Consider the following 15724-nt stretch of genomic DNA (forward strand, 5'->3'; position numbering starts at 1 on the left):
GTTGGCTGTTGGCTCTTGCGCTCTTGTCTCTCCACTCTTCATCTATGCTTTTTGCCAATTGACATGTAAATTGACATTTAATGGCTGCTAATGAGCGTCTGAGGATTAGTTCTCTAGTTGGTAACTTGCTTGGTGTGTGGCATGTCTTTTGGTTTGTGATTTGAATACATTAAAGGTGTGTGTGTATATGTCTGTGTGTATGTCTATATATATATATATATAGAGATGTAAGTGGGTGTATGGGGAATTGTCTGGTGGTTCAGGTGAAGCTGAAGTAATGCAAAGTATTTGTAACTTGTCTCTTATGTTTCAACACTTTTAGGAAAAACAATTCTTACCATTTTATATGGCAAGAGAGAAATCCCTTTTGCAATTGCAGCTTATAAATCATTAAGTAAACAAATAAATACTCCATTAATTTTCACAGCTTAACAAACAAATACACACGCATAGACACACACAGACACACACATATATATAAACAATAATAACAACTAAAATTGAGTATCCTGAGAGATCGTTGTGTATTAAATTTCTAATGCCAGCAATTCATATTTGTGGAAAACTCCTTAATCAGATTAGAATCATAGCCAATGGAAGATAGACAGAGACAGAGACAGAGAGAGAGGGAGAGAGACGACGTTGATGAAAATGCTATGTAAATATATTTAAGTTATTAATTATTTTGTGGAGATTTTGTATGAAAATCTGCTTCATAATTACACACACACACACACACAGCATAGGGAAAAGGAGTTCTCTCTCAATTCGAATAACATTTGTTTAACAAAAATTGATTGAAATATGAAGGCCATAACTCACACTGACTTACACTTGACTACGAATTCATATCTGTATCCTGTTGTGCGTTGTCTATGTTTATTTTCCTATAAATTATTGAAATTGTAATTACTTAGGCAGGAAATGAGGGAAATGGTCAAGCAGGCAAGCAGGCAGTCACTCACTCACCCACCCAACCACCCAACCAACCACCCACTCACTCACCCATTTACTCACTCACTTCAAGTCAATTCAGTCAATATGTCTGCCTTTGTATGTCTTTGCCTTAAATATTGCCTTAGAGCGGCGGCTTGAGTATTATTTTTTCTTGTAATGAAAATTTAATTAGAATTATGTGCATTGATTAATTGAAACGCTGTAAGCGCTCTCTGAGTGCGAAAGAGAGAGCGAGAGCGAGAGCGAGCGAGAGGTAGAGAGAGACGTTTAGAAGTTTATTTGGAAACGTTTCTTATAACTTTTCCATATTTTATATTTCTCTCATATTTTATTTTTAGTTTTTCTCCATTTTTGCTTCCTATTTTTATTTTGGAGTTTGATGATTGATGATTGACTGTTAAATGGATACTAATTAATATATAATTAGTTATGGTACATTTGTAAATTTTGTAGTTGAATCATTTGACACTCATTTGACATGTAACGAGGTTAATGCAAAAGTAATTTTATGACTACTGCGAAGCGATGGCAAAAGGGGAATGGGAAGTAGTTGCAGAAGAAGGAGAAAAACCAGATGTGTGTGTGTGTGTGTGTACTTTAATAAGCTTTAAAAGTGCAACGATCCATCATTGTTAATTAGTGGCATAAAATCTGTTGTAATCTTGTTGAGAGAGTCCAGCATTTGTTTTAGCACAAACCGACATACATATGCATGCATGTATGTGTATGTATAGGTGTACATATTTGTGGGCCCACAAAAGTATGCTAACACAAAATTGAAATGTAAATTATTCGAGAGAAAATCAATTCGAGTCAAGGCAACATTTGGTCATGATAACTACCTTATGTTGCCCGTACCTCTCCTCCCTCCGATCCCCGCTACAACAAAATCATCAGCATCATCTGCCACATTGGTTTCGCCCATCAATATATACATATATAGCACTCATTCCATTCGCCCCACAAGCTAATACAGTTCCTCTTCCCCTCTCCTCTCTCTTGCTCAATCTTTATCAATATATTTAGAAAGAAGTCAGCAGGCAATTGTTTAGCCTCAACAGTCAAGAGCCGCTGCAGGCGAAAAGCGTCGACATGCCATTTTTATGGCATTCACACAGACAGTCTAAAGAGAGACCGAGAGACCGAGAGACGGAGAGAGTGAGATGGACAGATGGAGAGACATCATCCAGCAACCGTTTGGGGAGGTGTCAGTATTTATACAGCAAATAAGCTAAAATTTTTCCGTTATGACTCCCACAAGCGGCGGCAAACAGAATCGAGAGTTGAGTTAATGCTGCAGACGACGACGACGACGACAACAACGCTTCTGCCTCGACAATTGTGTGGCAATTGTCAAAAAGTCTCAACGACTTGACGTTTATATATGACTAGTGATAAGTCAGACATGGCAGGCCTTGGCATGGTTGCCTTATGCTTTTGCTCTCGCTCTGTCTCTTTTGTTATTATTATCATTATTATATGCCTGTGGAATCCTTTGGGTGTCTTAAAGTATTGTGCACACAGTTTATTTGTCAGTTTTGGAGAAACGTCCTCTTTCTAGGCAGTGGGAAAAAGATAGATAGAGAGAGAGAGAGAGTGTGAGCACGAGGTAGAGCAAAGTGTGGAGAAACTTGTGCAAATGACAGCCAACGAATTCCCAGGCAAAGTCAAGAAGTAAATTAGTTATTAGCCTTGTAAGTAGTTCACAAAGTTCACAACCAGAGTGGAGTTTTGTGCCGCTAAAATGCGCCTAATTGTTAATTAGTGTCAAGCATGAATTTGTATTTACAGCCTCAGCCTTAGCTTGAGTCTCAGACATTTCTATAGGCATGCAAAAATTTTTAGGGCACAAATGAAAGTTTTTTGTGTGTGCCTACACAACGGGCACAACGAAGAGTTGTTGGTTGGAGGATAAGGATAGGAATGAGAGAATGAGAACGAGAACGAAAACTGACGAAGACTACAACGGAAATTGTACAAAAGTCACTGGCACTGGCACTGGCACTGGCACTGGCAATGGCAATGGGCAGACCAACGGACTCCAAAGACGTTGAAGAAGGCGCAGAAAGTTTGTCTAGGCAGGCGGCTCTTTCTCTCCTTGTGGTATTGAAGTGTTAATTAATATTGAAAAGGATCAACTTTTGTGTGACTTTGGCTTTGTGCAAATGAAAATTGAAAAGCTGTAGAGAGGCTGCCAGGAAGTGGTTGTTTTTTGGAATGGGAAGCCTCTACAAAGGCAATGAAGAAGCAAATGAGAGAGACGTTTGGGAAGGAAGTGAAAGATAGCTAAAAAGAGAGAGAGAGAGAGAGAGAGAGCGAAAAAAAAAGATCTTCTTCAGGAAAATAAAATTAGTGCTAGGATAGACAAATTTTTATTGATTGCTGTTTATGTAATTAGTCAGAGACTAACTTGCTTTGCTAAATTTTTTTGATGGAATACTTTTGCATAAAGTGAACATTTTGTTTACCCAGAATGAATTTTTCTAGCTGAAGGAATAATAAAGAAAGGAAAGGAAATAATAAAGGAAAGTTAATAAGTCGAGTGACTTGATTCTCTTCTCTTGATTCCGTTCAAAACGTTCAAATTAATAGCTCAATGAAGATAACGATCATCCCACAATGAATGGGAATGAGAATGTCGCTATATTTCGATTAGTTTGTCATTGGATAAAATGAGCATATTGCACCAGACTTCAGAGAAATGCGCATATATTCTGATTAATTTAAAAGGCAACTGGCTTTCATATTCCAAAAACATTTGCATTTCATGGTGCATATGACCATAAATTCGTCCCTTCTCCTGCTTCAGTATTTCCTCTCTGTATGTGTGCATCTTGTGCACTTGGAGGAAAAAGGCAATCTTGACATGCCATTAACATTTCATGTGCACCTTGACGTTGCCTTCTTGTAAGAGACAGAGAAAGATGGAGAGAGAGAAAGAGGGAGACCACTGCAGGGCTGCACAGGGAGGCAGGCACAGTGACTATCACACTAAAAGTCAATATAAGGATGAAGAGAGGAAAAAATTCTTTTTTTATGACCTCGGGATTATCATTTTGTGCTGCAGCTTGACATGAAATTGGCTGCACACTGTGGGTAACCAGAAATTGGCTATAAAAACCCAGCGACCAAGGTGCTTGTATATATATATATACATATACATATATATAAAAAGAGAAAAAAAAAAAAACAAACCTAAAAAAAAGAAGACAGAAAAACGAAGAAAGAATATAGAAATTTTTATTTTAAGTAGTGACGCGTCAGGGATAATGTTAATGGCACATAGCATTTTCATTTCAAACGCATAAAAGTGTCCAAAAAGAAAGTAGAGAACAAATGGGAGGTGAAGCAGAAGGATGAGCAGGAGTAAAAGAAGCCGGCAATGTCAACCACCAAAGGGAAAGAGATGGCGAAAAAAGATGGGGCATGGGATGGATCTGCCTCTCTTTTATGTGTGTAAAGATTTTCGTATATATATATTTTTTTTATTTTATATATATATATATATACGAATATATAATATCTCTCACGATAAAGTGGAATTTAAAGTTTATGACCGCTAGACGAAGTTGTTTCCTCTCTTTCGCACTCATTGAATGTCTCTTTCTCTGTCTGTGTGTGCATATGCTGTTTGTGTGTGTGTCTGTGTGTGTGTACTTTATAATTATATAGCCGGCATTTTTTTATAACTCCCCTTGCCACAAATGTTATGACCGAATTTGACCCAACGGCCAAATGACAGTGGGAGATGGTAGAGGGAAATGTCACAAAGATTACTTCAAATAGGCAATAGACATGGTCATATACTCAAATGGATGACCATAGCAGACGAAGAAGCTTTCCTTTTACACCATTTACCTCATATAAAAAGATAAAGGCAAAATCAGAGATTGCCCCACAAAACACGTTTCCAGACTGGGAAGAGTTTGAAACAACAACAAAAAGAGAAATATTTGACCCAAGTATAACTAAATAAAAAGAAAACTAAAAACCTAATGAAAATGTCATAAATAAATTACCTCACATTGACAATCATGTAATGAATAAAGACTTAACTATAATATTAATACTAAATATATATATTTACATAATTTTTCTTACTTTATTGTTTGTTTTTAGTTTTCTTTTTATGTGTTTGTCTTAGAAACTTTATATACCGCGCTATCTATATCTGCCTCTTTCTGTGATCCTCTCTTCTGACTCTGTCCCTGTTTCTGTGTTGTCTGTTTATCTTTTAAATATTTATTATTATTCTTTAATTTGACTTTAATTTGTTGCTCTGTGGAGAGATATTCCCTGTAGAATCAGCTATCACTGTCAGAGTTATTAGTACATAAATTTTTTAAATATTAAGACGAAATTAACACCTTTTGTTTCCAGTTAGAGAGCTCTGTCTACTTTGAGGCACGCTTATCTTTTTTGTTGGATTTTGTTTAGTTTTTTTTTTTTTTTTTTTTGTTGGTTAATTGTTTAAAATGTTATAAATATTGATCACGGCCCAATAATGAAACAATCGTTTGGTTTATATTTCAGTTTTCAGTTTGTTTGTTTGCACTACGCGGCGTATCTACAATTTGGCTTCAGGTCAATTTTTTTGTGGTTGTCTTTAGACTAATTTGTGATTTTGAGTTGCATGGACGTTTTGCTGAACGGCTGGTTTTGATTTACTTTCAATTTCAGTTTGGTATTTGTTTTGTTATTGTTTTTTGTTTTGCTTTTTTGGCTTTCTGTTTCCATCCATCCGTTTTCTAGACAGTTTTCAGATTTCAGTTTTCAGCTGTTGTCTCTGGCATTTTGCTGTGGCTTGTCATTCGGAGTGCTAGATTTGTTTGTTATTATTTTGGTTTTTAGTTTGGTTTTTTTTTTGGTAATTTGTTTTAAATGTTTTTATTTTTTTATTATAATTTATTTTTTATATGGTTAGATTTTGTTGTGTTTTATATATTATTTATTTCATGTGTTGTTGTTTGGCGTTTAAAAAAAGAGAAGAGCAGAAAAGAAAGAAAGAGAAAAAGTAAGAATAAATAAAATTTTTTAAATCTCTGTTGTTGTTTTTTATTTTCATTTTCATATTTTCAGTTTTCATTTAAGTTTTCGTTCAAATGTTGTTGCTTATTTTTAATTAATTAGAGGCAATTTTTTGTTTTTTATTTGTTTTGTTTTTTGTTTTTTTTTTTTGTTGAATGTTTTGCACTACAGAGAAAATTAGCAACGAGAATGAAAATTTACGCACAACAAAAATGTTTACGTGTCATAACAATAACAAAACTGAATTTTGATTTTATTAAATTTCATTCTTGGTTTTCTTTTCTTTGTTTTGTAATTTAATTTAATATATAGAGATGGCACAACATTGAGCATTTTTCGATTCATAGTTTTTTTCGCACAACATCGAATAAAAAACAACAACACAGAGATATATCAAAAATTTTATCGAAAACAATAAGAAAGGGAATAAAGAAGAAAATAATAAAATAAATATTTTTTTGGAGTGTGGATAGATAGAGGAAGGAAAAGTGTAGGTAAGGTGTAAAGTTAATATTTAAATATTGTTTATGTTGTTAAATTAACTAATTGTAAGATTTTAGTATTAATATATGTAGTAGCCACGAACTAGAGCTGAATTCTTTTGTTCTTGTTAAGCATCAAAGTTCGATAATACATTTAAGAAACGATTATATAGAATACACGACAACAACACATGGTATATATATATGTAATAGATATAAATTAAAGCCTAAGGCATAGATATAATATATGTATATAAATTAAGATATATTAAAAGTACATACGTAAATATGAATCACAACATTAAAACTAAGAGCAACAAATATTATGATCTAATATAATTTCACATCTCCAATTTATTACTTATCACTATTCGTAAAGGATGGTCAGGTCATCAGAAGATTTTGAAGAAGCATTCGTGTCTAGGATCGATAAAAGTTGTGTAAAAATACTATTGCCTATCTTTGGGTGTCATGAACTTAATCTAATTTTGTTTACATGTGGGGAAAATTGTTTATAAACTAATGGATTCGCTTGCCACTTAATATTCAGAAAAGTTGCAACTAGCTTGTTGGACATATCAATCATTCAATTGCTTATTAATTAAAAATATATTGCAAAACAAGTTGCCACAACACCTTGACGAGATGAGTTGGGCTGGAGAACCATTTCGAATCATGTAAGCAAAAGTCCTTCTCATACCCTTTAACATCAAATAAACACGAATAAAATCAACAACAATAATAGCAACAACAAGTCCGTCAATCAAATTCCAAGAAAATGGTTCAATAAACATGTCTTACATAAAACATTTTAATTAAATTATATTTTATATAAACACACACACACATGTGTGTGTGTTTTTGTGTTTGAGTATGTGTGTGTGTGTGTGCTGTGCAATATTTATCAATTTTCCTTAGTAAAGGAAACAAGAGTCATCACAATAACCATACGTCTTCATCTAACGGCTCACACACACACACACAAGTAAACAAAAGTGTTTTTAGCTCACTCAATGCACCATCACTCATTTACACACACACACTGAGAGAGAGGGGGGAGTGAAAGGGCTAGAGGATGTGAGACAGAGAGAGAGAGAGAGGAAAGGCGAATGTGCTCTACTTTAATTTAATTTTTGTGGTTGCCTTGCCCTGCCTTCAAGTTGTTCTTGTTGTTTGTTCGTTGCGCGCAATTAATTGAACTTGCAGGAGACTCAGACTATTGACAGCTATGCCAAAGGCAAAGCAAGATAGCAATAGAAGGAGACAGAGAGAGAGAGAGAGAGAGAGAGAATAAGAAGGAGGCAGCAACAACAGCAGAAGGATTGGGTTGTGGTTGAGTCGATGAACACTTAAGCCTCAACTCAATGCAGTCGTCTGTGTGTGTTTCTCTCTGCTCTGCTCTGCTCGTTTACCCGTTACGCTTTTCGGAATTTAACTAAGACAAACACCACAACGATAACAACAGAAACAGAGAACAACACACACATACACACACACACACACGCAAACATTGCAATACACTAACAACTTGTCTAGTTTGTTGCCTTTTAGTATATGAAATGCTTGCGGGTCTTATGTTGGCTTAGCAGCAAACTTGTCTAAGCTTTTCTTTTCTTTCCTTTCCTTTCCATTCCTTTTCTCTTACTTTCCAGCTAAGGTCTTTGCAATTACAATTACGCATAGCAGAGCGAAGAAGATGATGATGATGATTGAGATGATGGCTGTGCGGCCAAAAGGGGAGGGGCCAGTAATTGTTGTAATAGAGCAAACAAAGTAGGCAAAAATATTTAACAGTTTAATGGATAAAACTTGAAGTAAGAAATTTAAATCTCTCTCTAGACAAAGGCCAGTGAAAACAACAAAAATCGAAGCAAAGAATTGAGACTACGAGTGAGTCATAAGAAACAGTCCTAAGCGAGTACCGAAATATTAAAGTAGAGAGATTATCTCAGATGGCCGATCGTTTTGATGTTGTTTGTTCACCAAACTTATCTCAACTTGAAAATTACTAAAAAAAAAAAAAAATATGTTCTCGTTTCTCTGGGTTGTGGTTCATTGTTCGGCTGGTCAAGGCTTTATACTACATATGTATACATAGATATATCCAATATTTTCTATTCCTGCCAGCCTCTAAAACATATTGCACAATTACTTGCCCAACACACACACACACACACACAGTGTAACAACAAATATAAGAAAAGAAAGTAACGAAATTTATGTTATTGTTTGTCTGACTAGGACCAAGGGCTGACTGGCTACTACCTTCTGGCCGAACACATACATGTGCCTGGGTAAAGGGGAGGAGCGGGGGTAGAGTTGCCTGTTTGTTGCAACATTTTATTTATCGCACTGGCCATAAAATGCACGCTGGGGGCATTTGTAACAATTTTCCCAGGCACACACACACACACACAACAATGGAGCAACCAGGCAGCATCTACTACCTACCCTTTGTCATCCCCCCCTCTTTCTTTCACTCACACTCTCTCTTTCTCTTTCTCTCTCTCTGTCTCTTTTCTTAGTCAAGTTAAAATATTACAACATCATGCTTAAAAGTCACGTTTAAACGCTGACGACGACGGCGCTGAAAGATTATTGCATTTTTAGACCTGGCCCACCGCTGCGGCACTCCAATTCCCGTCCCCTTATCTGCCTCCCCTTTATTCACCTGGCCACCTGGTACACAGACATACACAAACACACATCCACACACAAACAAACGTAGTTCATTTCAGTCAGAGACGTCTCCTCCGACGTCTGCGCCTGTCTGTATGCTATGCGAAATAAGTAATAGTGTTGCAACGTGCCTGCCGCATTTTATTTCCTTTACCACCAGCCAGAGATCGAGAAGAAGAGAAGGCGAGAGAGAGTGATGGGTTTTGTGCGAGGAGTGAAAACATGGAAGGGTGCAGCATCATAGTCTGCCTTCTCTTTTCTATCCATTGATTGTATAATTCTTGTGTTGCGAGTGAAAATTTTATATGCTTGATGTCTGATTGAATTGAATTGATGTGAGGAATGACTGCACCTCGAATCCAAACCAATAAGCAACTCGGAGTCGAGTAAAGCGAAACGCCGGCTACGTTTCATTCCTCTCGTTTGGCTTTTGCGGTTACGAAACCAATTTATTTGGGTTTTCTTTTTGTTGTTGTTGTTGTTGTTGTTGGTTGTGTGTGTGTATGGTGTTGTTATTTATTTTAAACAGCATTGGCAGAGCTGGGCGGGCAGGTGTGTGTTTGTATGCTCAGAAATCCTTGAAAGCCAAAAATGATTTCATAAGATGAAAAGCGCTTTTTCGCACAACATTTTTTTTCATCTGTCTGTGTGTGTGTGTGTGTGTGTTTGGAAAAGTGAGATGATGAGAGAGTGGCAACGGGGGGAAAAGGTGGCCACAAATATTTTTGGCAACTTTGTGAGTTGGCAGATTGAAATGATAGTTTTTTGAAAGAGACAGAGAATCATCGAGGTTGTGTGTGTGTGTGAGAAAGAGGGAAAGATATTGGAATTGTGTCTGTGCAGTCAACAGGGGGGACAATTAAAGCAAATTGCTGCTCTTGGAAAAAAAAAAACAAAAGCCAAAGCCAAAGAGGAAAAGTTGATAGCAGACAGAGAGTACTGAAACAGTTGCAGGAAACAAAAAAAAAAAAAAAAACAGAAATGTGATATACATTAGTGATGAATCCTGACAGGTATTATGAAGAAATATCTCTATTTCGTATCTTTCTGGTAGAGAGAATTCAATTTTCAAATAAAGCCTACCGCCCATCCCTTTTACTTGGGAAGTCATCTTAGCGCTTCAAGCCTTCACAATCCAGGCAAGTAACCGCCCCTATGATTTTTCCCTTTTTTGGTTTAATGTATAATATAAAGTCAAGAAAGCAAAAGTCACTTTTTCAATTTTCAAAATTAAAAAACCAAAAAAAAAAAAACGAAAGAAAGGAAGAACGAAGGGGAAAAATGCTACGCACACACGAGTAAATCACTAAGTTACTGTGTCGCATTGATAAACCCTTATCAAGTGAAGGTTTTTTTCGCCGTAGCCCCAGAGCGGGAGTCATACACACACACACGAACACATACAGAGAGAAAGAGAGAGAGAGAGAGAGACACTCACATATACGTTGACACCTTGTCACGGCAAAAAAGCAAGAAAAAAAAGTCACTAAACGCAACGCGTAGGTCTGACAAGGGTGAAAAGAAAGAAACGAAAAAGCCAAGAAGCATTGCCTACTTTTTTGGGCTTGAATTTCAGTCAGCCAGTTTACTTGATGGAACGTACGTACGGAGAGCCGGTGACTGGTATTCATTGGGGTTGGGGGTGTGCTGTGGTGTGGTGTGGCGAGGGCAAGGGGCAGGGGTCTGTTATGTAGCGCGCATATTAAAATCTATAAAATATGCTTGTGACTGCTTTACGACTTGAAAAGCCAGGCGAAAAACAGGAAAGCAAAAAGTTCAATATTTGTAAATCTTTAGCTCTCGTTCGGTCTCTTCCTCTTTGTTTCTTGCTCGCTCGCTCTCTCTCTCTTATTCGCTGGTTCCCTTTATCTCTCTGTCTCACTCATTTTGCTCGTTCTTTATGGGTTAATGGTGCGAAAACGTGACTTAATGTGCGTGTGTAAAATTTGTGTTGCTTTTTTTTTTAGTGTGTTCCTCCTTTTCTTCTTGCTTTTCGTTTGGTAAGAGTTATGAGTGCGTATACGGGAAAGAAAGAGAGAGATAAGGAAGAAGAGAGAGAGAGAGGGAAAGAGAGGTGAGGAAGCAAATCGAAAGAAGTGAGAGTCGCATCTGGTTCTGTGCAAAGGTCAAAGCAATTTGAGGGGCCCAACGTGGTGGCTTTTAATAGAAATGTCAGGACAGAGAATTGGCTACTGGTGCTGCTGTTGGTATAGGTGATAGATGGAGTATAGAAGCCAGCCAGCTAGCTCAGCTCGGAGTGAGAGGCAGGTGGAGAGTGCTTTTAAAGAGGTGCCTTAAGCTTAAGTAAGTGAAATGTATGAAAACATTTGCCAATTCATGTATATTCTAACAAAGTTCAATTTTGGTGACCCCAACGTTTTAATAGATTTCAATGCATTTAATTTTCCTAAAATATTGTAGCTAAACTATGGCCAAAACAGCCTTACAGCATTTAAAAATTTCATTAACTCACTTGACTTTGCCGGAGCTTCATTTAATTATCTTTTCCGTTTTCCCTGCCTCTTTCATCGTGTCGCCTCTGTGCGTTTTAGCGTAAATGACAAATCCTTATGCTAAATATGCTTAAATGCAACACACATACATGAACTCGCACACACACACACACACACACACATGGAGATATGAAGCCACACATAGAGCTTACAACGTGCTGTACATATGCTTAATGAAGCTTATAACTCTCGCCGTCTTTCTGCCATCTGCCCCCCTCTTGCTGTTGCTGGTGCTGCTGCTGCTGCTTTTGCCTTTTGCAATATGCAACACGTACACGTCCTGACAATCCTGGCAACAGGCAGCATATGCCATGAACCGAGTGGAATAGCAGGCCCGCCAGGCGAAATAATTATAAAGCGCTCGCAGCGGAAGCTGCAACGGAAATGTTACCGTTATACCTGGCAAAAGCACGTCCAGAGCAGTGAGTGGTAGAGTAGGGCAAAATGTAGGGAATGGTAACGGATGAAGAGGCATGAAGTAAAGTGAACGGGGTAAGCAGCGCGCCGAGGCACAGTCTGTTGGTTGCGGGTGCAAATTCTAGCACTGCCTGCCGTTTAGTTTAGCATAATGACAGGCATACAGCGGCATACACACACACACACACACACACACACACACAGACTAGAAAAGCAGGAGCTAGCAGACAACTCATGCCACCACTAAAACCCAAGCCACATTAGCTCGGGCAGCAAATGTGGCAAAGCGTGTTAATAACTCACTGTGCACTGAGTGCACTCTCGAGAGTGAGTGAGCTAGGAGGTGCATTTAAGTTTTCGGATTTAATAATAAAGTTGAGGACCCAAAGCATGTGTGAGAGGGACCAGAGAAGTTTGTCGTCGTCGTCGTCATCGTCGTCGTGTAATGGAGCATGGCCTGAGAACTCTGTAGACTTGCATATTTTCCCATGCATAATGCATAATTTCGTTTCATCATCTGCCTGGTTAGAGGACGACTTCGTCTCGGGCCTAATTTGCTGCATAATTAAGCGTGTAGTCGTCTGTGTTAGATGTTGCATGTTCGCTTTTTCCCCCTCTTTCTTTCTTTCATGTTTTCTTTTGTCGTCTCTTGTTTTTGGGTAATTTTCGGTAGCACAAGGAACCTAACCAACCGACTATACTTATACCAACCGACTATATACATATATACTTACCACCTAACTGCCATGCAATTTCGTGTAAAATATTCCAAAGTGATGCCCAACTATGCCAAAAGTATGTCCTGCTCTGTCGTTTGAATCTGCCTCTCATTGTAAGTGTATAGAACGACTGACAAAAAGTTACCAAGTGCATTGATCTATTCCATCATTGACCTAAAGCGTTTGAGAATTACAAAATTTTGGTGAAAAGAAAATGCTTCTGCTCTCTAGCTGTAGGGTTGACAATCAAGAAAATATACTGATACTGATACTGATACTAATTATTATCTGATTGGCATACGATCATGTGTTATATATTCACACATTGTCTATATATAGATTTCCAACATGAGGACGCTTTCTAACTCACTCCCGTACATGACTAACCCATTGTCATTTTGATGTTGTCTCTCCACTCACAATCAATGGTGCCTGCCTTTCACTTTCTCTGTGACATATCAGAAGACAAACTGATGGACGGACGGGCGGACGCTTTGACATTTTCAGCTGTCGTTAAAGAATACACACACACACACTTGCACACACACACATTCGTTTGCGTAGTCGTACAATTTAAGTGTCAAAGAGAAGAACTATGTAACAGTTGATAGGTAACCAAAATAGTAGCCATTATTTGCCAGCTGCCACCTGCCTTCAGGCTTCTACCACAAAACGCCCTAAAGCCAAGCTTTTGTTAACATGATGCCACATCGAAAACTAACAAATATTCAGGTACACACACACATATACACTCACATAGCTTTAATGCAGACACAGCATGTTCAGTATGTTGTGTATGTGTTTGTGTGTGCCACATTATTATTATTGGTGTTGTTGTTGTTCTTGCTCATTTTCTCTCTCTTACCTCGCATTGTTTGTTTTCCATTGTTATATGTTCGTTTCCCTTTCTTTATTTCTTTCTCTTCTCTGTTCTTCTTTCGACATTTGCTTTGATTAAGCTTTGTCGCTTGCGTACTATGTTTTTACCTTAGTTGTTCGTTCGTCCTCGCCCCTCCCCCCACACCGTAATTGTGTCCGTTTTCTCTGGTTCGTTGTGGTTCGATTTTTCGTTCACTAATGAGCTATGGTAAGAGGCGCCGCCAATCCAAAAAGGGAGTGGCGTATTTTATTTTCTGTTTACTTTTTTAACAGTCCTTCATCCCCACATTTTGTGGCATCTGCTTTCTACCTTTTGGTTATCCTTTACCTTAACACGCATTGTCAATTTGGATTTGGGTCAATAATATATGTGAGTATCTGTCTGTATTTGCTATCTCTCTCACGCTTTCTCTCTTTCTGTGTGTGTGTGTGTGTGTGTGTGTGTGTGCCTTCTTGTCCTGTTGACTGTGACAGCATTTTTCATTTGCCTAATGAATTCAATTATTTATTTAACTTGAGTGTTGCCGTTCTTGTTGTGTTTGTTGTTGTTGATGATGTTCTTGCTCTTTTTTTTTTGTTTCACTTTTATTTTTTTTTTATTTATTTATTTCTTACGTTTCGTTTTGATTTTGCGTGCGCCATGAACTTAACTGAACTTGATTTCCTCTGAGAAAGGGGGACAGAGAGAGAGCACGGTTAGCAGGAAAATCAAGGAAGATTTCTAATTAATTTTATACAAATTACATTTGACCCCGCCGGCAAAACGAAAAATGGAAATTTCATTAATGAAGATGGCATTATTTAATTGGAAAATTCAAGTCTAATTAAAAGGCGACAGCGACTATGCCCTTTTTATAGGCAAAGAGTAAAGACTGAACTGAACTGAATTGTGTGGCCCTGCAGCGGTCGATTGCAAATGCAACTGACATCGATTCAAGCGCAAAATTAATTAACACTCGGCTATGTACACATACACGCACACACACAGACGTAAGCATAGGGCAGGGCGATTATTCTGCTTGTTTTTGAGGGCGCAGAAAAATATGCAATTAAAATTATAGCCGTTAAAAATTGACCCTGAATGGTTGGCTAAAAATGATTAACACCAAATAAACAATCATAATTAGAAATTTTCAAAACACACACACGCATACACACACACACAAGCGAGAAAGAGACAGAGAGAGAGAGAGAGAGAGAGAACGGGTGACAAATGCACTAAAATAATGCAAATAATAAACTAATTAAAACAACAGACCATAAAGAAAATAGATGCCAGTATGACAAACTATCAAACTATTTTGATCGCATAAAGTGCTTAATAATTTGCCAATTGATTTCGGATTGAGAAAAAAATATGGTCACAAACATTGTATACAATATATTTTTGGTAATTAAAGCAAATGTGTTTGGTGTTTGTACGTGTGTCTGTGTCTCTGTGTGTGTGTGTGTGTGTGTGCACTTCTATATACTTAGAAATTGTAAATGCCCATTAGGCAATTACTTGAGCTTAACGTTAAATTACAAGTACAGACAAGTAGAAAATTGCAACGAAATGACAAACGAAAAAATTATGTCTCATCCAAAAAAAAAAAAAAACAGAAATATTGTCACAGTAACGAAAACCATATCAAAACCTCAAATTCTAAAACGTAGTTATAGAACAGACTTGAGAGCACACAAAGATTGGAAGCCTAATCTTTTTTGTTTTTATTTTTTTGTTATTGAAAAGTTAAGTTGAGATAACAAAACAATGAAAAACAAATTTCATTTCTTTTTTTTCTGAAATTACACAGTTTTTGTTTTTGTTTTTGAAATACAATCGATCTAAAATTAACAGATATAGATTGTATTTATATATAGAATAAACTTACTGTGATCTTAATTACTATAATATGGGCAACAATTGTAATTATAGCAATGAAACTTACCTAGAAAGAGAAAGAGAAAAATGGAAAAATTAGTAAATGTTTTATTGGAATATTTGGTAATAGAACTTAATTAAAATCTGTTGCCCTAAAATGTATGCTATGGATTTAATATATACAAT

At 37.1% G+C, this 15724-nt stretch overlaps 1 protein-coding gene across 9 annotated transcripts in view; it reads right to left on the reverse strand.

Moving 5' to 3' along the window:
- LOC6639194 (CUGBP Elav-like family member 4) overlaps positions 1 to 15724 on the reverse strand; it is a 165611-nt gene that overhangs the window by 82738 nt on the left and 67149 nt on the right. Inside the window, exon 1 of one of the 9 annotated variants that reach the window (XM_047012051.1) lies at positions 5325 to 5387. The exons of the other annotated variants lie outside the window; for them this stretch is intronic. The gene's annotated coding sequence lies outside the window, so the exon portion shown is untranslated. Of the gene's footprint in view, positions 1 to 5324; positions 5388 to 15724 lie in introns of those variants that run through there. 9 annotated transcript variants of the gene reach the window in all.

This window comes from Drosophila willistoni (assembly GCF_018902025.1).
Source record: "Drosophila willistoni isolate 14030-0811.24 chromosome XR unlocalized genomic scaffold, UCI_dwil_1.1 Seg144, whole genome shotgun sequence".
Classification (NCBI taxonomy): Eukaryota; Metazoa; Arthropoda; class Insecta; order Diptera; family Drosophilidae; genus Drosophila; species Drosophila willistoni.